The sequence below is a fragment of the Microcaecilia unicolor genome, chromosome 6, assembly GCF_901765095.1.
Source record: "Microcaecilia unicolor chromosome 6, aMicUni1.1, whole genome shotgun sequence".
Lineage (NCBI taxonomy): Eukaryota > Metazoa > Chordata > Amphibia > Gymnophiona > Siphonopidae > Microcaecilia > Microcaecilia unicolor.
The window spans coordinates 94,008,684-94,031,392 of record NC_044036.1 but is presented as its reverse complement, the minus strand read 5'-3'; positions in this window follow the sequence as shown (position 1 = coordinate 94,031,392).

Genomic DNA, 22,709 nt, shown 5'->3' with positions numbered 1-22,709 from the left:
TTATTAAAAATAAAATGATTATTGAATAAAGCCATCTCCACTAATTGTACTATAAATTCAGTGGGTACTGTGTGTGGACGAGGACGACCCTCTAATGCATTTTCAACTGCCTGTACAGCTTCTTTTTGAGGAATTGAAGTATAAAGTGAATGCACATCCAAAGTGACTAACAATGTCTCTTCATTGATACTTAACCCTGTTAATATTTGCAAAAAATGGGAAGTATCCCTAATATAAGCTGGTATGTTTTGTACTAATGGTCTTAGAAAACAATCCGTATATTTACAAGCTCTTTCTAGTAAAGAATTCCTTGAAGAGACAATAGGCCTACCTGGGGGAGAGGAAAGGTTTTTGTGGATTTTAGGGACCGTGTATAAAATCGGTGTTACTGAATAGAAAGGGCACAGAAATTGTCTTTCTTTTTTGGTCAAGAATCCTTCATTCTCAGCTTTTTTTGTTATTTCTTGTAGCTTACTAAGTAAGTCATACGTCAGGTCTTGACTCAACTTTCTATATGTGTTTTCATCTGATAGTTGTTGTTGTATTTCATTAATATAATATATATATACCATGAACTGTTCCACAGTGGAGCTATGGGTCATTACAGATGTGGTGATTGCGCTTTTTGCGCGATCATGGAGGAGACCGCTACCTTTACTAACCCAGTTGATCAGAAGAAATACTCCCTGAGAGCTAGAACGTCTTGTAAATCTGATAAATCATGTATGTATGCACACGGTATATATATATGGGGAACAGGCCCTCTGTATGCATATCCTCCCATACCTCTAGTAGGGAAGACTTTGCTGAATCTCAAGCAAGACTGAGGAACAATGATTCTGATTGCGCCTTTCTGGCCTCATCAGATCTGGTTCCCTCTTTTTCTGGAGTTGTCCTCCGAAGAACCGTGGAGATTGGAGTGTTTTCCAACCCTCATCACCCAGAACAAGGGGTCGCTTCTACATCCCAACCTCCAGTCTCTGGCTCTCACGGCCTAGATGTTGAGGGCTTTATTTGCCTCCTTGGGTCTTTCAGAGGGTGTCTCCCAAGTCTTGCTTGCTTCCAGGAAAGACTCCACGAAGAGGTATTACTCTTTCAAATGAAGGAGGTTTGCCATCTGGTGTGATAGCAAGGCCCTAGATCCTCTTTCCTGTCCTACACAGACCCTGCTTGAATACCTTCTACAATTGTCAGTCTGGTCTCAAGACCAACTCCGTAAGAGTTCACCTTAGTGCGATTAGTGCTTATCATCGCCGTGTAGAGGGTAAACCTATCTCTGGACAGCCTTTAGTTATTCGCTTCATGAGAGGTTTGCTTTTGTCAAACACCCCTGTCAAACCTCCACCAGTGTCATGGGATCTCAACGTCGTTCTCACCCAGCTGATGAAAGCTCCTTTTGAGCCACTGAATTCCTGCCATCTGAAGTACTTGACCTGGAAGGTAATTTTCTTGGTGGCTGTTACTTCAGCTCGTAGAGTCAGTGAGCTTCAGGCCCTGGTAGTTCACGTACCTTATATCAAATTTCATCATAACAGAGTAGTCCTTTGCATGCACCCTAAGTTCCTTCCTAAGGTGGTGTCGGAGTTCCATCGGAACCAGTCAATTGTCTGCCAACATTCTTTCCCCGTCCTCTTACCCGCCCTGGCAAAAGCAGATTACATACCTTGGACTGCAAGAGAGCATTGGCCTTTTACATGGAGCAGACAAAGCCCTTCAGACAGTCCGCCCAGTTTGTTTCTTTCGACCCCAACAGGAGAGGAGTCGCCATCGGAAAACGCACAATTTCTAATTGGCTAGCAGATTGCATTTCCTTCACTTATGCCCAAGCTGGGCTGACTCTGCAGGGTCATGTCATGGCTCATAATGTCAGAGCCATGGCTGCGTCAATGGGCCACTTAAAGTCGGCCTCCATTGAAGAGATTTGCAAGGCTGCAACGTGGTCATCAGTCCACACATTCACATCTCATTACTGCCTTCAGCAGGATACCCGACGCAATAGTCGGTTTGGACAGGCGGTGCTGCAGAATCTGTTTGGGGTTTAGAATCCAACTCCACCCCCCTAGGCCCATTTTGATTCTGTTCCAGGCTGCACTCTCAGTTAGTTGATTTTGGTTTCAGGTCAATCTATGTTATGTCCTCGCCGTTACGAGACCCAATTGACCAATGTTCATTGTTTTGGGTGAGCCTGGATGCTAGGGATACCCCAATTGTGAGAACAAGCAGCCTGCTTGTCCTCAGAGAAAGCAAAGATACTGACCGGCAGCAGGTATTCTCCCAGGAGAGCAGGCTGATTGTTCACACAAACCCACCCTCCTCCCCTTTGGAGTTGTTATTGTTGTTTCTTGTTTATATGCTTTTTGATTACACTGAAGAGACGCTCGTGTGGCGGGCGGGAATCCGTTCGCGCATGCGCAGTCTGTCCTGCTCGCGTGATGGAACGTTCCCGAAAGCCTTTACTTTTGCTAGCAAAATTTCTTCCTGGTTCCTGGGCCACCATGGACGACGACCCAATTGTGAGAACAATCAGCCTGCTGTCCTCGGAGAATACCTGCTACAGGTAAGTATCTTCGCTGCGCTGATTGACATATTAAGTACTACTACTACTACTTATCATTTCTAAAGCGCTACTAGACGTACGCAGCGCTGTACACTTGAACATGAAGAGACAGTCCCTGCTCGACAGAGCTTACAATCTAATTAGGACAGACAGACAGGACAAACAAGAGATAAGAGAATATTAAAATGAGGATGATAAAATAAGGGTTCTGAGCAAGTGAATAAGGGTTAGGAGTTAAAAGCAGCATCAAAAAGGTGGGCTTTTAGCTTAGATTTGAAGACGAACAGAGATGGAGCTTGATGTACCGGCTCAGTAATTAATTTATGCATGCAAATTCAGAATATGACTGGATTTGCACATGTAACTTATGTTGTGCTATATAGAATCCAGGGGTATATTAATATGTTATCCCAAGGACTCTTCCCATGGAGTGGAGGTCAGAATGTGGTGTACCGCAGGACTTGACAGTTTCTTCAATTTTATTTAACAAAATGATGGCTCCATATGCTGCATAAAACATATAAACATGTTTGCCCTAAACTGGTTCCTATTGTGTGCTCAATTACAAGTCCCTGCATAGATGAACTTACAGCTATTTTTTATCATATGTAATGCTCAGGGTGCCTAACCCTTTCTTCACAAGCAGCAGGTGTCATACTTGTCACACATGCTGTTTGAGATCATTTTTTCTCATCATGTCTCTGGTATGGTTGATCATAGCAATGTGACACACCAGGTCTGCACTGAATCTCCTATCTGGTTCTTCTTAGTTATTGGTCTGGCCTCCTTCTGACAATAACAGGGCTCTGCCCATTCATCTACGCCAATGATGTATTCCTTTTGAAAATGACATCAGTAATATATTGACTTAAAGTCACTGGAATTATGGGCTGTGGCATTTAAATTTAAATTAAATAGAGATAAAACTAAATTTCTGATAGTAAGCAGCCATTATCAATCTGTTAGGAGTGGCAGTTTATGACTGATAATATTACCTATAAATTGGAGACCGGCCTGAAAGTTCTGGGAGTTAAAATTGATAATCATTTAGCATTGATAATCATTTAACTTCAAGTAGCAGCCATGACAAACAAAGGGACTCTTTTATCAAGCCACGCTAGCAGTTCCTGTGCAGCAATGCTGACGGAGCCCATTCAAAGTGAACGGGCTTTGTTGGCATTACTGCAGCATGATAAAACAGGCACAAAATATTTAGAACACTGTGAAAATTGAGGCGTACTAGAGCCAATTATTCTACTAAAACATTCCATCTATTAGTTCAGGCATTACTGCAATATCATATATACTGGATGCAAGGAGGGAGTGCTAAAGAAGCTCCAGAAAGCTCAAAACACTGCGGTGCATTTAATCTTCAGAGTGTCTAGACATGAGAAAGCAACAGCTTTGTTGATCAGATTGTGCTGGCTGCTAGTTGAGACATGGTCCATTTTTAAACTCTGGGGTCCTTTTACTAAGGTGCGTTAAAAAATGGCCTGCAGTAGTGTAGGCGCGGGTTTTGCACGCACAGAATCATTTTTCAACGCACCTGTAAAAAAGGGCTTTTTTATATTTTTGCCAAAAATGGACTGCGGCAAAATCAAAATGGTTGCAAATCCATTTTGGGTTTGAGACCTTACCACCAGCCATTGACCTAGCGGTAAAGCCTCACATGGTAACCAGGCGGTAATAAACTAAGCGCGCCAAATGTCACTTGGCGTGCATCCGATATGTGCGGCAGAAAATAAAAAAATTTTCGCCCATGCATATCGGACATGCTCCAAAAATGAAATTACCGCAAGAGCCATGCGGTAGCCGTGCAGTAACTCCATTTTGGCATGCGTTGGGCATGCGTAGATGCTTACGTGGCTTAGTAAAAGGGCCCCTCTATTTCCTAGTCCATCAAATTGTATTTGGAGTTGCCCTAAATTACATGCAGGGACTAATACATTTATCAGAATGGAATGTTAAATCACAATCTAGGGAATTTTTGATTGTTCTTCTCCCTAAATACAGTAAGGTTTATAAGGTTATCCATTCATCCCAGTTTTCCTATCAGGCTACCAAATGGTGGAATCAATTGACTTTAGAAAGCAGGCATCATGAAAGTTATGTACTGTTTCACAAAGTGTTGAAAACTTTTATATTTCATAAATTCCTGATGTCCCCATAGTCTGATGTTATTCTGTATTTCTTTTTCCTTTCTTGGTTTCCTACATTGATTATTTGATTAATTGAATTCTGTGCATTGTATTTTCATCTCACTGTAAGCCACATTGAACTTCATGGCTAATGTGGGATACAAATATTGATTAATGTAATGTAATATGTCAATCTTTGGGATTAATCAGACTGAAGACCTCCTTTTACCAATAGGCTCTGAGCAAGGCTTAGAAGGGTCCCTAGAACCATGCTAGCTTGAGAAAAAGTTGGAGGGCAGGGGTGTAGCTACCATTAAGTGAGGACAGCAAATGCCCAATGGTAGGGGCCACCTGCTGTTGCTCTCCCACCCCCTTCAGGTCCTGGTATCTCACCCCCCCCCCCCCCCCCGGCAGGTCCTGGCATTTATCCCCCTTTCTCTCATTCCTCCCACAGGTCCGGTATCCCCCTGTGACCCTGGAAACCTGTGCTGGGCAGGCAGCAGAGGCAGCAAGGTGGACAGACTGCCTCCAGCAGGCACCACTAGGGCCTTTCTACTACCATGTCTGCTTCTCTGATGTTGCTTCCTGTGGGCAGGATGCAGAAGAAAGACCCTAGCAGCACTGCCTCTGCCTGCCACCCATTAACACCACCCACCACCTGCCATCCGCCATGGGTTTCAAGGGCTGTGAGGGTAAGAGGAGGGTTGGAGAGATGCCAAGACTCACGGGGGGAGGGTGATATTGGACCTGGGGGGGGGGGAAGAGGAAGTGAAATGCTGGGACCTGCAGGGGAGGTAGAAGGAAAGAGATGCCAAGACCTGTGGGGCAACAGAGAGAGGAGGGGTTAGAGAGACACCAGACCACAGGGGGTGATGGTAGAGGAAGACAGGGATACAAGCAGATTTTGAGTGGGCCTAGGTAAGAAGTGGGTAGGCACCAAGTGTTCTCCCCCACCCACCACCACCATAAAAATATCTCAGCTGGCAGAAAAACACTTCTTTCCATTTTGCATGCGCTGAAAACTGAGCATGCGCAGATGTCAGTATCATGGAGAGTAGTGTTTTCGTTACCATCAGGGGAAGTCTTCAGCTGGTGGAGCTTGGGATTCCCACCAGCTACCGCTAAACTCGTGCTACTGTTGGGTGGGCCTGTGCCCTAAGTGGGTGGGCCCTGGCCCACCCAGGCCCACCTGTGGCTACGCCACTGGATACAAGGATCTGCGTGGGGGTGGAAAGAGAGGGAGAGATAGATACCAGGACCTGTGCTGGGGGAGGGGGGAGAGGAGTCAAGGCAGAGGGAAGAGAGACATGGGGAAGAAAAGGTGAGAGATGATGCTGGACCCAAGGGGCTGAGTCCCTTCCTTTCTGAGCATACTACCAAAACCACACTCTATTCGAGGGGAATTGGTGGTGGGTAGGAACTGTCCGGGTGGGAACTTGCCTGATACTATGTATGTCTAGTAGCACTATAGAAATGATAAGTAATAGTAGTAGTAGGAAGGGGTGAGAGAGAGATGGGGGGAGAGCGGGACAGAGATGCTGGACCCAAGGCTAAGTGGGGAGAAAAGAGAGAGAGGCTGGATCCTGAAAGGGAGATACACTGGACCAATGGAAGGAGAGAGTGATGCCAGACTGTGGACGGGGAGGGGGGGGAGACAGAGAGAGAGGGAGGGAGAGATGCTGGGCCTGGGGTGGGGGTGTGGAAGTCAGGGAAGAGAGTGGTGACATGCTGGATAAAGTGATAGAAAGGGACACAGAGATATGGAGAAATCATAGGGACACAGAGAAGAGATGCTGGATATGGGGATGAATAGGGACACTGAGAGGGCAGGTGCTGAACATGGGGTGGGGGATAGAGGCAGGGACATGAGGGTAGATGCTGGAATAGGGATGCAGAGGAAAGATGGATAGTGGAAATAAAGAATGAAGAAATGTCAAAAGGACCAAACACCCTGAAGAGATTTAAAGAAAAACAAACAGAGAAAAGAGAGACAACAGAGAAAAAAGGCTCCAAGGGAGATCCGGGAAATTATAGACCGGTGAGTCTGACGTCGGTGCCAGGGAAAATGGTAGAGGCTATTATTAAAAACAAAATTACAGAGCACATCCGAGGACATGGATTACTGAGACCAAGTCAGCACGGCTTTTGTGTGGGGAAATCTTGCCTGACCAATTTACTTCAATTCTTTGAAGGAGTGAACAAACATGTGGACAAAGGGGAGTCGGTTGATATTGTGTATCTGGATTTTCAAAAGGCGTTTGACAAGGTACCTCATGAAAGGCTATAGAGGAAATTGGAGGGTCATGGGATAGGAGGAAATGTCCTATTGTGGATTAAAAACTGGTTGAAGGATAGGAAACAGAGAGTGGGGTTAAATGGGCAGTATTCACAATGGAGAAGGGTAGTTAGTGGGGTTCCTCAGGGGTCCGTGCTAGGACCGCTGCTTCTTAATATATTTATAAATGATTTAGAGATGGGAGTAACTAGCGAGGTAATTAAATTTGCTGATGACACAAAGTTATTCAAAGTCGTTAAATCGCGACAGGATTGTGAAAAATTACAAGAGGACCTTACGAGACTGGGAGACTGGGCGGCTAAATGGCAGATGATGTTTAATGTGAGCAAGTGCAAGGTGATGCATGTGGGAAAAAAGAACCCGAATTATAGCTACGTCATGCAAGGTTCCACGTTAGGAGTTACGGACCAAGAAAGGGATCTGGGTGTCGTCGTTGATAACACACTGAAACCTTCTGCTCAGTGTGCTGCTGCGGCTAAGAAAGCGAATAGAATGTTGGGTATTATTAGGAAAGGTATGGAAAACAGGTGTGAGGATGTTATAATGCTGTTGTATCGCTCCATGGTGCGACCGCACCTTGAGTATTGTGTTCAATTCTGGTCGCCGCATCTCAAGAAAGATATAGTAGAATTGGAAAAGGTGCAGCGAAGGGTGACTAAAATGATAGCGGGGATGGGACGACTTCCCTATGAAGAAAGACTAAGGAGGCTAGGGCTATTCAGCTTGGAGAAGAGACGGCTGAGGGGAGACATGATAGAGGTATATAAAATAATGAGTGGAGTGGAACAGGTTGATGTGAAGCTTCTGTTCACGCTTTCCAAAAATACTAGGACTAGGGGGCATGCGATGAAACTACAGTGTAGTAAATTTAAAACAAATCGGAGAAAATTTTTCTTCACCCAACGTGTAATTAAACTCTGGAATTCGTTGCCGGAGAAAGTGGTGAAGGCGGTTAGCTTAGCAGAGTTTAAAAAGGGGTTGGACGGTTTCCTAAAGGACAAGTCCATAAACTGCTACTAAACGGACTTGGAAAAATCCAAAATTCCAGGAATAACATGTATAGAATGTTTGTACGTTTGGGAAGCTTGCCAGGTGCCCTTGGCCTGGATTGGCTGCTGTCGTGGACAGGATGCTGGGCTCGATGGACCCTTGGTCTTTTCCCAGTATGGCATTACTTATGTACTTATGTAACAAAGGTTAAAAAAAAATTGTAATATGTCAGCTTTGGCAAATGTGCATCACTGATATCTTGAATTTCAGTTTCTATTACTATGACAGGTTTTCTATATAGGGCTCAAATGTGTTTGCTTTTTGAAGGGTTTGTACACTGGAGCTATGAATGGATTCCTCCTCCCCTTTCTTCCAGTCCCCTACGTTGAGAGAGATAGTATTATAGGGCCCCATTCAGCCCTAGCTACACCACTGCTGGAGGGATTTGTACCTGCAGTATCTAGACTAGACTGCCCCTATTTGACTGACTGTACATTTGTCCTTTAGATTGTAAGCTCCTTTCAGCAGGGACTGTCCTTCTATGTTAAATTGTACAGCGCTGCGTAACCCTAGTAACGCTTTAGAAATGTCAAGTAGTAGTAGTAGTAGTAGCAGTATCTGAGGATCCCTGAGAAGTACATCCTAAGTTGGTTGACAGGTTCATTTGCAATGAGACCTGCGAGACATTTGTAATGATAATTCTAGCAACAGGCTGAAGGCTTGACAGGAATGGTAATTGCATCATGTGCTATTATTCTAAGAAAAATATATAAAAGGCTAGATTTGAAGAGCTCCGAGGTGAGACAGAGCTAGATTAAAACAGTTAATTTTATTCAAATTTATTCCCTTTGAAGAAGGATGACAGTTCTCATTTTAACCCCTACCTTCTGGATCTCCATCACGCTCCTTGATGTTATATAAATTTGAAATTACAAATGATTTACCACTATTAAGTAATCATAGGTTGTGGTTCATCTATTTCCACCATTCAGAGAAGAATGAGGTAAGAGCATATACATCAATTAGGACAGGAACAGAAACTTGGCATAGTTTAAATGAAGTCATGTCAAACAAAGATGTATGTTATTTCTGTCTTATTATATGTGTATCTGATATAATTTATCTGTAGGTGCAATAAATCCAAAATACTATAGGAATAAATGTTCAAACTAGACAATTTGGTGCAATTAAATATGCAAAACATTACACCAGTGTTCCAACTCTTATTTATTAATTCTGTAATTGAAATGTCAGGTTATTCTACATAATAATCATATGGGAATTTGTTGGTGATCGTTGGCAAACTCTTAGGGGCCTATTTACTAAAGTGAGGTAAGTTTTTGCACTTAACATGCTTTAACAGCAAAAATTAACATACAGTAAGTGGAGGTTAACAGCACAGAAAATGTTTTCTTTACCATGTGTTAAATGTAATCACAGAGTGGATGAACTTCACACCTTCTTTTGAGGAAAAGGTAGGATACAAACTGCACAACTGACAGCATGTGGTAAGTACTGTATGCTAATTGCAATGTGCAGTCCATGACCATTTCCCATCCCATACCCTGACCAGCAGCACAGGATGTTTAGCACACTGGCTGTTACTGCGTTCTCACATTAATGGTTACTGCATGCTAAATCCCATGCTAACTGCTTATTACAAATTAGTAAACAGGCTCCTTAGTTATAAGGTAGTTAATTGAATAGAAATATGAAATGTAGCAGCAATTCTGAACCCAAACCTTAAATACCTTCTAGCCAGTAAGGACATCAGATGTGCTGATCCATACATTTTTAAAATTTCTAGGGGAAATTAGAAGGTTTAGGTTTTGGGTATTTCTGGCTTTTAATATGATTTTTTTTTTTTGGACAGGAGTTATTTGAGGGTTTGCGTGAGACTTTATTGAATATTTTTGGAGGGGACATCTGTGGTTCTTTTGGGTAATTTTTGAGAAAAATGTGTTAATGCCTGTGTGTGTGAAGCTAAATTTATGGGAAAAATATGGACTATGGCATTTGGTGGGCTCTTAGGGAATATGTTTTTAAAAGTAAATTTTGTGGAAATTTTTGTTAAATTTGACAAAAATGTCTTTTCCCCATTGATAGAGACTTTGGACCTTACAGTTAAGTTCTATAAATTTAAAATTTTTATGAAAGGTGATCTGATTGGCCACCGGAGGTCAGCTGGTGACTCCGAGTCCTTGCCTCCCCCTTAGCAACAGCAGCTGAAGCATGATATTGAAGCTGTTGTCAGAGAGGATTGAAGCTTTAAAAAGTTGACAGCTGTTTTGGAAAGTCAGTAATCCTAACCCTGGAGGTTGAGAACACACTGGTGTTTATTTTAAAAGTGTTTTTCTTAAGAGAAAAATAACTTTATACTTGGTTATCATTAGGTAGTGCTGAGAGAAAATGTGGAAGTGATTGGAACTGTGACATGTGCCTTGTGAAAGATGAAAGTGAGGTTACAGGAAAAAAATATTAAAATTTTCTTTCAGAACAGTTTATTTTTTCAGGGTGCACCTACAACACCTATATCTGGCCTACAAGGCCTAAGTATTGTCTTATTAGCCAGGTGAAATAATAGTGAGTGGCTATTTTTTTTAAAAGAGGTGGTTGAAGCTTTATTAAAAGGTCAAGGTGAGAGACCAGAGAAGGGGTTTAATTAAAAAAAATATTCCTTATAATATTTTTATACTGAAATTTGGTTAATGTAGCCTGGGTGAAAGGTATAATATGGGTGCTAGGCTACTAAAGTGTGTCACACTGTGATACGGCTCGAGTGTAGTTAGTCACTTAAGTCCAGGACCACGACTCCTTTCTAGGTTTTCTATATACGTTGTTAAATAACTTGAAATCATAGTAGCTAATAAACATAAAGTCCTATTGTTGTAGGATCCTTCTTTCACCGGCTCATAGCATTTAACAACCAAGTTTATATAGGGTGCCGGCTTAAGACCTTTGTTTTATAGAGGGCGCCCGATAACGCCCCCCCCCCCCCCCCCTTCAACTAGCTGCATCAGAGTCCTTTATACTTCGTTTCCCACAGAGTTTAACACCGTCTTCTAAAGAAAGTTCATTTGCCCCACAAAGTTCATTCACTACAAATTATATCCTGCAAACTCAAACCTTTTGTACCCTCATCTCAGTTAACATTCTGAGGCTCAGTGGACCCCCACACTTAAACATACCAGCATCTGAACATCTGGTATCCACCCTCTTGGGTCAGGCCAAGACCCTGATACTTCAAAACAAGTTTAAGTGCTTGCAGTAACTCTAAGGGTTAGGATCCAGCGTTCATATCTTCAAGCTTTCTCCCTCAGGATGCTTTCTCCTTCTTTGTATGAAGTTAGCAAACAAGGTTGTTAAGCCTTTAGGCTTCTCCCTTTTTAGCTTTGCAAGGGCAGAAATGTCCATTCATTCTAGCTCAGGTGTTACAGCCTCTCACCTTGAGCACCTGAAACCCCTTCAATAGGCAACCACTCCATCGGTTCCTCCACTTCTCCCTTCCTCTGCAGCTGATAATCCTTAAACTTAACCTGCCTAAAAAGGTCATGGGATCTGCCCTCAGGACTTGGGAATTGTAGTCAGGGTTAACCTCCCTGGAAGGAGCACATGGCTCGCTCCAGGGATCTTGGGAATTGTAGTGAGGGCTGACCTCCCTAAAGGAGTCATGTGACCTACCCCGGGGAAACTGGGAGTTGTAGTCCCTTGAGCTGTCTGGGAAACGTCTGGCTTTCGGCACCTTTTCCCAAAGATCTTCCCTCTAGGTCTGCCTGGCCCATCACACTCACTCTAGGGATCTTGGGAATTGTAGTGAGGGCTAACCTCTCTAAAGGAGCCATGTGACCTACCCCAGGGAAACTGGGAGTTGCAGTCCCTTGAATTCTGCGGGTAATGTCTGGCTTCAGGTGCTTTTTCCCAAAGACCTCCCCTCTAAGTCTGCCTTGCCCATCACAAGTGGCATATGGATGACCATTTCAAGATAGACCAAAGCCTAAGTCAAGACAGATTCCAGCTAAGTGAATACCTGCATGTGTGAGAAATGGGACTTTGGGGTGTCTGGAAAGCTTATTTACTTACCTGAAAGATTGAAGTCCAATTTTCAGAGGGAAAAGCCAGGGAGGCCTGCAAAATAAAAATATAACAAAGAATTATTTTCTTGAAAAAAGGGAGAAGAAAGTTTAAGAATTTGCGGGGTTTAAGGGGCAACATAATTGATAAATATATGCACTTATCTGATTGGGAGTGTTTCAGGTTAAATGTTTATGTCTTCAAAAAATAGGTTCTTCTAAAGTCACCTGAAAAAAAATAATTTAGTTAATTGAAAAATACAGTTCCATCATTGACATTATGTTGTTACATTTTATAACTCAAACTTTTTGACTTTAAAGAAATACATTCTTTGCGAATCAATACTGGTGTCTGACTCTTTTTGAAAATATCTTGTAAATTAGTTTATTTCCTGCACTTGACTCTGGTCAAGTGTACAAGGTTAGTGACTCTGAACCACCTCACCGAATTGGAGCAAGCTTGAGGTAACTGGCGATGACTACTAGGTAAAAGTAGATCTTGCACCCTCTTCGAGTGGGGGAGGGGGGGTCATTATTATCCATAATCTACAAATAGGGGTCCTTTTACTATGCAGTGCTAAAAAGTGGCCTGCGCTATTTTTAGCACATGGGTTTCCCACATGCTGAGGCCACTTTTAGTGCAGCAGTAAAGTGGCTGCAATTTCTATTTTCCCCTTAATGGCCATGCTCTAATTTCCCAATTAGTGCATGGTCATTAGTGCATGAGCCCTTTCCACCACCTATTTACTAGGTGGTAAGGGCTCCCACACTAACCCATGCTAATTGGGCAGTGCGCTGTGATTTACCAACACTACCTAATTAGTGCAGGGCGTGCCTACTCTCCACCTTCAAACACATCCCCGCTAAAAACATTTTGGCATGGGATTGGTGCACGCCAATCCAAGAACTACTGTGGGGCACCTAAGTTTGTCTCGCAGTAGTGCCTTTTTAGTGTGCGGTAAGTGTTAGTGCTTACCACTGCTTTGTAAAAGTGCCCCTTAATGTTTTACAGTCAATATTGGTCAGTTTCCTTCATCATGATTCAAGCCCTATCCTAGGTCTTGGGAATCATTAAGGTAGCGCCCAATAATTTATGAGGTGCCCAGCAGAGATGCTGAAATGTTTTCCATTCTTAAACAATGAAAATTTCTCCAGGTCCTTGTGGTATTGCACCTAGCATCCCAATAACAATCAGTACTACTGATTTCTTTTTCCAAATCTTCCTAATTTCTATTTGCAACTCTCAGTATTTTGTGACCTTTTTGAATTCCTTATCTTCCACATTACTAATCACAGTATCGGTGTTGCCAATGAGGTTTCACTAGAATTTTGATGGAACCAGCTAAGCCCCAGCCACGGAAGACAATATACCAAGGCGGGAGCATTTAAGCTAAGTTATATCTGTGCATTATTTGCTTTTACATTGCAATAATGTTGATTTTTTGAACGGTAGGATGTTTGAAGCTATTTACAGCTGAAACGCAATTAGAGTATCAGTATAAAACACTACCGGTTGGCTGGAGGTATTCGATGATTAGAAATTTGCATTGACCTGGGAGCCACTGTATAGGTTGATATGCAATGTCCTAAAATGATATGAGATTACCTCTACAGCCTATATAAGTTATTCTCGATGTTATTTGCAATATAACAGTTTTTGTCTAAATTGACGTTGTGTATATCCTAGAAATAAGCAGTGGATTTTCCCCAAGTCCATCTTAATAATGTCTTATGGACTTTTCTTTTAGGAAGTTAGCCAAACCTTTTTTAAACCTTGCTAAGCTAACTTCTTCTACCACAACCAGAACTTAATTACATGCTAAGTGAAGAAATATTTTCTCTGATTCGTTTTAAATTTACTACTGAATAGATTAATTGTGTGCCCCCTAGTCCTAATATTTTTGGAAAGAGTAAACAAGTGATTCACACCCACCCATTACATTCCACTGATTATTTTATAGACCTCTATCATATCTACTCTCAGCTGTCTCTTCTCCAAATTGAACAGCCCTAGCTGCTTTAGCCTTTCCTCATGGGGGAGTTGTTCCATCCCCTTTATCATTTTCGTCACTCTTCTCTGAACCTTTTCTAATTCCACTATATGTTTTTTGAGAAGAATTGATCAGAATTGCACACAGTATTTGAGGTGTGGTCGCACCATGGAGTGATACAAAGGCATTATAGCATTTTCATTTTAGTTTTCCATTCCTTTCCTAATAATTCCTAGTATTCTATTTGCTTTCTTAATCGCTACTGCATATGGAGCAGAAGGTTTCAATGTATCATCAACGATGACACCTAGATCTTTTTCCTGGGCAGTGATTCCTAATGTGGAATCTTACATTACGTACCTACAGTTTGGGTTCCTCTTTCCCACATGCATCACTTTGCACTTGTTGACATTAAACGTCATCTGCCATTTAGATGCCCAGTCTCAAAGTCCTCTTGCAATTTGAATAACTGTGTGTCATCAGCAAATTTAACTACCTCACTAGATATTCCTATCTCTAGATCATTTATAAATATGCTAAAAAGCAGCGATCCCAGCACAGACCCCTGGAGAACCCCACTATCTACCCTTCTCCATTGAGAATACTGACCATTTAACCCAACTCTCTTGTTTTCTATATTTTAACCAGTTCTTAATCCACAATAGGACATTACTTCCTATCCCAAGACTTTCTAATTTCCTCAGGAGTTTTTCATGAGGTACTTTGTCAAATGCCTTTTGAAAATCCAGATACACAATATCGACTGGCTCACCTTTATCCACGTCTATTCACCACTTAAAAGAAATGTAGTAGATTGATGAGGCAAGATTTCCCTTGACTAAATCCATGTTGGCTTTGTCTCATTAATCTATGTTTGTGCACGTGTGTGCATGTGTGTGTATGGAAGGGAGGATTATGGTGTTCATATGTTTTTGTGTTTGTGTATCTCTGTTGCGTGTTGTGTGTGTGCTCTCCATATGAGTTGTGTCTGCTAGGGGAGCTGGAGGTAGTGGGATAGTGGGACTGTTTGTGAGGTGGTGGTGCCATTGCAGGGGGTAGTTTTGGGCAGTAGGGGTAGCTTGCCAAGAACTGGGATAATTGCAGAGAGTGAGGTCGTTTTTGGAAGTGGGGCAGATTGCAGGGTGGTATGGCAGTTGCAGGTGTAGATTTTGGGGTGGGGTAATTTGCAGGGTGCTGGGACAGTTGAGGGGGTAGCTTTGGGGGTGGAGGTAGTTTATAGACTGGTAGTGCAATTGCAGGGGAATAGTTTGGGGGCTAGGGAATTTATGAGATAGTATTGCAGTTGCAGGGAATAATTTTGGGTGGTAGGAGTTTGTAAGTTAGCGGGGCAGTTGTGCAAGGTAGCTTGAGGAAGTAGGAGCAGCTTGTGGGTGGTGGTACAGCTGCAGGTAGGTAAATTTTGGGACTGGTTCAGTTTGAAGAGTGATGAGGCAATTGTAGGGGTAATTTTTGGTGATGGAGGAAGTTTGCGGGTTGGTTGGGCAGTTACAGAGGGATGTTCTTTGAAGTGGGATAGTTTAGGGAGACTGGAAGAGTAGCAAACAGGGAAAGGCAGTTTGAAAGGAGGAATTTTATAACTGCTATGTTTCACTGCATGTAAGTTTCTATGCTATAGAAATGCATTAGACCACTTTTGAAGAGGGATGGGGGGCTTATTTCTTTAGAACCATGATCTAATTTGACCCTTTTTGGTTTTGTATTTATTTATTAGGATTGATTAACTGCCTTTATGAAGAGATTCACCCAAGGAGATGTACAGCAATGTCTTTTTACCAATTTTTCCCACATGCCATTACATTTTTTTGTAGAGTTAGTTTGCCCCCAGAAAGACAAACAGATACTGTAGACAGTCTTGACCCCTTTAAGAATAAAGAATTACACAAAGATCTCTGGGGAGCTTCTGCCTGAGTATCAGTGCTACATCCAGAGCAAACATGCGCTCTCCCTCTCTGCACCTCACATGCATTTCAAGAACCTTGAACAGAAGCTTCATGTCCCCTTTTTTCTTTTCCAGCCCTGTAAGTAGAGCAGAAACATGGTCCTGGATCTTATCTCTTCCTTCTTACAGGAAAACCCTTTCTCTTTTTAATTCTTCCTCCCAAATCCAGAGAGCTAACGGGAAACAATTAAGTAAATCCTTGAATCATACCATGAACTACTAATTAATGTACAGTAGAGTCTCGATTATCTGACGTAACCGGGACCGGCCCATTGCCGAATAAGTGAAAAGTCAGATAATATGGAAAAAATTGGGAATCCCTCACAATCCATAGAAAACATAATTTATGCATGAAGAACAGGTGTATAGGGTATATTAATTTAAAAATATTGTTTATTAACACTAATCAGCTAATCACTAATGAAAAAGATGAAAAACGTTTACAGCAGGCAATGTGAGCACAAATACAGAGCATTATATACAGCACAGCAATAGTACAACAGGCAATGTGAACAGAAATACTGTACAGGTTTAGGACCGAGCAAGGGAAACCATATTTATCAACTGCATATACAGTACAGAAATACAGAACCAAGCAGAGCACCATTTCTCAAGATCACTGTATTGTCTTCTCCAGTCAAAACCAGTGTAAAGCAGAAATCAAAGCAGCAGAATTAAAACGGGAAACTCTCCAGATCTAAGAATGAGAGTAAGAATAAAGAAAGTGCTGTAAATGTAAATGAACAAACAGGAATACAGTAGGTGTACGTACAGTACTGCATAAAACACATAGTGCCAAGAATCTTACCATGGTTCCGGTTCTGCAAAAGCACAGCCTCAGATCAAAAATGGATCTCTGGCAGGAAAATCAGGCTCTCGGGTCACCCTAGCACTGTGTGTCAGCTCCAAACATTTCTGCAAAAGCATGGTCTCAGATCAAAAATGGTTCCTTGGCTGGAAAGGAGCCAAAAACATCTTTAATATTTACTTTCTTTAGCAGAGCCTTTCTGCAAAAGTTTCTGCTCTATAGACAAAACAACTCTTTCCTCTTTTCACTGGCCAGAAATTGCTGCCATGCTGTAAAAGCAAGGTCTCAGCTTAAAAGTTTTTCTACAGTTACCTCACCATACAAGCAGGGTTCCAGGTCCAAAAATCACAGCCATGATATACTGTTATAAAAGTAAGGTCTCAGCTTAAAAGTTTTTCTACAGTTCCCTCGCCACACAAGCAGGGTCCCAGGTCCAGAAATTATAGTTCCCTTGCATATTTATTTATTTATTTTATTGCATTTGTATCCCACATTTTCCCACCTTTTTGCGGGCTCAGTGTGGCTTACAATACATTATGAATGATGGAAATACAATTTGTTACAACTCGGTTATGGATTACATTGTGAAGAGTTATGCGAGACAAAATCAAAGTATTGTTAAGGAATATAACAATGGAAAAGAACCGTGAAACATTGGAAGGAGACAACGGGAAGCTAAAAGGGCAATTTATAATAACAAGAAGACATATGGTATACATTTTTCTGTGAGTAAAGGTATAAGTGAGGTGAGATTACGGGGGATGAGAGTTCAGAAGTGGATGTATTGATGCATTACTGAACAGTGAGTGTGGACTTTATGTGTTTTGGTTCTTTCCGTAAATTTTATCAAAAAGATGGGTCTTCAGTAGTTTGCGGAAGGTGGCTTGCTCGTAGATCGTTTTCAGGTTGCGTGGCAGTGTATTCCAGAACTGCGTGCTCATGTAAGAAAAGGTTGACGCGTGCAGCGTCTTGTATTTCAAGCCCTTGCAATTAGGGAAGTGGAGGTTGAGGCAAATTCGGGATGATCTTTTAGCGTTTCTGGGTGGTAAGTCTATTAACTCAGACATGTAGGCTGGGGCTTCACCGTGAATGATTTTGTGGACTAATGTGCATACTTTAAAAGTAATGCGTTCCTTGAGTGGAAGCCAGTGTAGCTTCTCTCGTAAGGGTTTTGCACTTTCATATTTTGGTTTTCCGAAGATGAGTCTGGCTGCTGTATTCTGGGCTGTTTGAAGTTTCCTCAGTATATGCTCTTTGCAACCTGCATATAGTGAGTTGCAGTAATCCAGATGGCTGAGTACGAGGGATTGCACTAGGCTGCGAAAGACGGATCTTGGGAAGAATGGTCTTATTCTTTTCAGTTTCCACATGCAGTAGAGCATCTTTTTGGTTGTGTTGTTTGCATGAGTTTCAAGTGTTAGGTGGCGGTCGATAGTGACTCCAAGGATTTTTAGCGTTTCTGAGATTGGAAGGTTTAGTTTTGGCGTGTTTATAGCGGTAAATTCATTCTGTATTGGGAGGTGAGTATCAGGCATTGAGTTTTTTCTGCATTTAGTTTCAAACGAAATGCATCTGCCCAGGTGTTCATGATGTGTAGACTTTGGTTGATTTCATTGAAGATTTCTTTGATGTCTTGTTTGAAAGGGATGTATATTGTTACATCATCGGCGTATATATATGGGTTGAGGTTATGGTTTGATAGGAGTTTTGCCAAGGGGATCATCATTAGGTTGAAAATGGTTGATGAGGGGGTGATCCTTGTGGTACTCCACATTCAGGTGTCCATGCAGTAGATGTGGTTGAATTTGATGTGACTTGATATGAACGCTGGGTTAGGAACCCCTTGAACCAGTTTAGGACATTTCCTCCAATGCCAAAGTATTCAAGTATGTGTAATAGGATTCCGTGGTCAACCGTATCGAAGGCACTTGACATGTCAAATTGTAGGAGGAGTATATTGTTGCCGGTTGCAATCATTTGTTTAAATTTAGTCATAAGGGTAATTAATACTGTTTCTGTGCTGTGATTCGACCGGAATCCTGATTGGGCATCATGCAGTATTGAGTGTTTGTTTAGATAGTTTGTGAGTTGTTTAGTTACCATTCCTTCGGTTATTTTGGTTATTAGTGGTATGGATGCTACTGGTCTGTAATTGGTTATTTCGCTTGTGCTTTTCTTTGTATCTTTGGGTACTGGGGTGAGTAAAATTTTTCCTTTTTCTTTTGGGAAAAGTCCGTTTTGTAGCATGAACTTTACGTGGTTCATTAGGTCAATTATGAATTGTTGAGGAGCAGATTTCATGAGGTTGTTTGGGCATATGTTTAGTTTGCAGTGGGATTTGGCAAATCTTTTAAGTGTTTCAGAGATGAGGTCTTCTGATAGTAGTTCGAATTCGGTCCAGGTTCTGTCTGCTGGGTATGTTCCGTCTTCTGGGTCTAGACAATCTAGAAGTGTGGCGTATTCAATAGGGCTGGTGGGTATTTTAAGTCGTAATTGTATAATTTTCTCCTTGAAGTATTTCACAAGGTTGTCAACATCTGGTATGTCTTTGCCGTTGTTTGTAACTGGTGTGGTGTCTAACAGTTTGTTCACAAGGTAGAAGAGTTTATGTGTGTCTTTGTAGTTTGGTCCTATTATTGTTTTGTAATGTAGTCTTTTAGTCTGTTTTATGGTATATTTGTATTTCCTCCAAAGTAATTTCCAGGCATTTAGTGTTTGTTCATCTCTCTTTTTGTTCCATGCGCGTTCTAGTTTCCTGACTTGTGTTTTAAGTTTTTTCAGCTCTTCGGTGAACCATGGGTTTGATTTTTTCCTGTGTGATGTTCTGGTTTGGATTGGGGCGATTTTGTCTAATGTTGTTGTACATAAATCGTCCCATTCTTGGAGGAATTGGATGGTGTCAGCATTTGTTGACCATTCGTTCTGGTAGATCTGTTGCCAGAATGTTGTATAGAACCATGGTCTCAAAAAAAAAATGTAATGCATGAAAGCATGGTCTCAAATAAAAAAACACTTCCCTCGCTGCAAGAGCGGGATCCCAGATCCAAAAATTCATGCATAGAAGCATGGGCTAAAATCACAAAGAGGAACAGAAGCCATGCGCTTCTTAACTAGTTTGAGGGGTGCATGAAAGAATATTAGTTGCATCATTAGGTTCCCTTGCAGAGAAGCATGAGCTCTAATCAAAAACATGGCTTCCTTGCAGTGTATGAAGCCAGAAAACAGGAAGAGAAGCCATGTGCTTCTTAACGGCAATGCGACGACATCACTGGGAAGGGTCTGTTGGATATACTGGATGCAGGCACGTAGACAGACCTCAATTTTGGGGGGGGGGGGGGGGGAAAGGCCTGAGCCCTAATTGGGGGGAGAGCACATTTTACCTTGCCTCCCTGCTGCTCTCTGCCCCTGCCGCAATCCCGCATACCTGGGTTGGCAGAGAACCCCAAGTCCCGCCAGCAGAAGCTTTCCTCCAGTGATGCTCGCCGCTGTGATGCCTGTCCTAGTTCCTGCCCCCCCCCCCCCCCCCCCCCATAGCAGGCATCACAGTGGCGATCATTGCTTTAGGAAGGCTTCTGCTGACGGAGCTTGGAGACCCCTGCCAGCCAAACCATCAGACTTTGGGGGGCCTGAATCCAAATTGGAAGGCCCAAGCCCCCAAGCCCCCCTATGGCTACACCACTGGCTGGACGGTCGTATTAGCGAAGGTCAGATAATCGAGACTCTACTGTATCACAATTATGGTGAAGAGTACTGAAACCTGATTGGTTTGAAGGAATAACAAGACTGTAAAGATGGTTCTTGTCAGATCTTCAGAGGAATATGATTTTTGTATGTGTGCAGAGCTGAAACCATCCACAGAAGCAGTAACGGGAGCCGTGTGACATCTTGCGCTGCAGTCTCTAGGAAACCAGCTGGCATTTCAATGTACCACCTGATCTTCTGCAAATGTATTTTAAATTTAAATAAAAACCACTTTACTTGAGAAGGACACAATAACTGATTATGACAATGTCTTATTCTCAACTTGAAGCAGAAGGCAAAAAAGAGGAAACAGTAACTTGCCCGAGGTTACACAGACAGTTAGCAGCTGAAGTGAATCTGGAAGGCATGTGCCAGTGCTCCTCCTGTTACATAATCCAGTAAACCAGAAAAAGCACTCCTCCTCTTCTGTGACAAGCAATAAATTCTTAAAACATACAGCTAACAATTAAAAAACAAAACATTTATCTCCTGACATGACAGGAGTCTTATAATAGCTGAGATCTACAATAACCAATTACATAGTGCCCTTTGCTCCACTTTGAGCAGTCTTTATAGTAGAAATTAATTTTTTAAAATCCCATAGAGCTGACTCACTGTACAGCTTACTGATATGTGTAACACAGGAGTTCCTCAGGAGTAGAGTTTCACATTCACTGCAGGTGGAGGAGGGGCTGTCTGACAGGACTGGAATGTGCCCGAATGTCCTCAGGGGATCATGAAGTAAACCAGCACAGAAGCTCCTGACAGTGGAGGTTTGAAACAGGGCAGAGAGGAGGACAGGGAGGGGATGTCTCCTTTCAGAAGAGGAGAGAATGGGAGAAATGTCCAATTTTAGCAGGAAGGATGAGAAATCAGAGGGAAGATAGTGACAAAAGCAATTTGTTGAAAGTAAAAGACATCATAACCCCCCCCAATCCCCCTAATGGGAAATGGATTACATGATTTCAAATGGGATATTGAGTAGAGAGGTGTGATAGCCGTGTTAGTCCACTTTTAAAGGTAATCAATAGAAATAAAACATGAAAAAGATATTGAGAAGGGGATGGGGAAGAAGGGAAGCCCTCAAATTAATGGGAGAAAAAAAGCAGGTATGCCAGTTTGGTAGTCCAAAGATAATACATTAATTGATTTACCCATGATAAGTGAACCTGGATTTATTCCCTGTGCCATGATCCAAACTGTGAGAATAAATGAGCTTCAGTCAGTTTTAAGTGAGAAGAGAATTTTAAAGGAGAAGAAATAGTAGCTTACCGATTAGAGCAATGAGCTAAGAAGTAGGGAAACCAGGGTTCAAATCCATTCCCCCTCCCAGCCCCCGCTGATACTGCTTATGACCTTGGGCATCACCTCATCTCCACTACCTCAGAGATCCACTTATTGTAAGCTCTTTGGGAAAGGGACCAACTGTATCTTAACATTACTAGTAATATTTAAGAGTGTACTTATCTATGTGGGCTACCTTTAAGATACATTTTCGATATGACGTCTAAGTCCGACTTTAGATGTTTTGCAAAAAAATGTCCAAAATCTGAATAGGAAAGAAGTTAATTTTCAAAAATGAAAAATGTCTATCTTTTGTTTTTGAAAATATAGTTTCTAAAAAGGTTTTGTGCTTTGGACATTTTGTTTTTTTGTCCATTTAAAAAAACAAAAAAACAAAAAAAAACAGCCAAGTCACTCTTGCTTCCTTCCAGCTTTCTGGCCACTGGGCAGCAAACCAGGAATTATGGCAGTAGATGCCAAAACTGATCTCCCCTGAAGCAAAGTAAATGTCAAGGTCCCTGCTGGAAACTGGGTTTGCATGCCACAACCATGTGCCATTGAACTTAGGTAGGATTCATATATATGGAGTAGGGATGGGCAGCCAGAAAATTTTCATTTCATGTTGTTTCCTATGTCGTGTCTAGAAACATTCAATTCAATCATTCTCCGAGGACAAGCAGGCTGAAGATTATCACTGATGGGTCATCCTCCGCGACGGCCCAGGAGCCTGGAAATTAGAAAAAACAAGAACTTTCTAGAACGCAGCATCATGCGAGACAGGAGACCATTGCGCATGTACGAGAAGGTTCCCGCCCACAACGCGAGCATGTCACCTTTAGTTTTTTCCAAGCCGCGTCCTGAAGAGACTCGTCTC